We start from the raw sequence: 1,456 nt of genomic DNA, 5'->3' as shown, positions 1-1,456 counted from the left end.
TATATATATATATATACACATACACATATATATATATTAGTTGTTGTTGTTAGGCACCATTGAGTTGGTTCCAACTCATAGTGACTGTGGTAATTAAGGATGTGTGTCGACTTGGCTGGTCCTGGTTTTGAGTGGCTGGGCAGCTAGATATAGTTATTATCCATGATGAGACTGGTAATCAACTCCATGGTTGAATCTACTCTGAGCAGCATCTGTCTTAGGGATGTGGTCTGCTTCCCATATATAAAGAGAAGCTTTAGGAATGGTCTTTAGTTTTTTGGCACGCTTGGACCCTGCATGTAGCTGAGTCTTCATTAAACAGCCTACCAATCGCGGGACTTTTAATGGACTTGAATCAATGGCCTGCCATGTGATTTGGTAGTATCAGGACCATGCCTTTTCACCTGTTGACCTTGGGTTTGTCAGCCTCAGCAGCTAGCAGCTACCTGAGGGAAGAGATGCCTCTAGCTTCAGTGGGCCAGGAGCAAGAGGCAGAGTTGAAGCCCAAGGTGGAGGGACTTTCACCCAGCCCCTAGAGCCTGGCACTTTGAATTAAGACTTCTAGCCTCTTAAACTGTAAAAGAATAAACTCCTGTTTGTTCAAGCCATTCCATTTGTGTATATTCCTGTCAGAGCACTGCTAGGTAACCAAAACAGTGACCCTATGTACAACAAAACCAAACAACACCTGGTCTTGTGCCATTCTCACAATCACTGCCATGTTTGAGCCAATTGTTGCAGCCACTGTGCCAATCCACCTCATTGAGGGTCTTCTTCTTTTTCACTGACCCTCTGGTTTAGTGCCTAAGGCATGTGACTGCTAACCAGAAGGCTGGCAGTTCAAACCCACCAGCTACTGCTCAGAAGGAAGGTTGGGCAATCTACTTCTGCAGAGATACTGCCTTGGAAACCCAAGGAAGGGCCTCTATGAGTCAGATCTGACTCTACGGCCGTGAGTTTGGTTTGGTTTTGGTTTCTACTTTACCAAGCATCATGTCCTTCTCCGGGAACTGTTCCCTCTCGGTAACACGTTCCAAGTATGTGAGATGCAGTCTTGTCATCCTCCCTTCTGGCTGTACTTCTGGCTGCACTGCTTCTGAGACAGATTTATTTGTTCTTCTAGCAGTCCATGGTATATTCAATATTCTTGCCAACACCATAATTCAAAGTCATTCATTCTTCTTTGGTCTTCCTTATTGTCCAGGCTTCGCATGAATATGAGGTGACTGAAAATATTGTGGCTTGAGTCAATCGCACTTTAGTCCTCAAAGTGATGTCTTTATTTTTGAACACTTTAAAGAGGTCTTTTGTAGCAAATTTGCCAATGCAATACGTTCTTGCATCTTTTAATTGCTGCTTCCACGGCTGTTGATTGTGAATCCAAGTAAAATGAAATCCTTCACAACTTTAATCTTTTCTTCATTTATCACGATATTTCTTATTGGTCCAGTTGTGA

The sequence above is a fragment of the Orycteropus afer genome, unplaced genomic scaffold (genome assembly GCF_000298275.1).
Source record: "Orycteropus afer afer isolate SDZICR_OR568_19922 unplaced genomic scaffold, OryAfe1.0 scaffold00085, whole genome shotgun sequence".
NCBI classification, from domain to species: domain Eukaryota; kingdom Metazoa; phylum Chordata; class Mammalia; order Tubulidentata; family Orycteropodidae; genus Orycteropus; species Orycteropus afer.
This window is presented reverse-complemented; position numbering follows the sequence as displayed.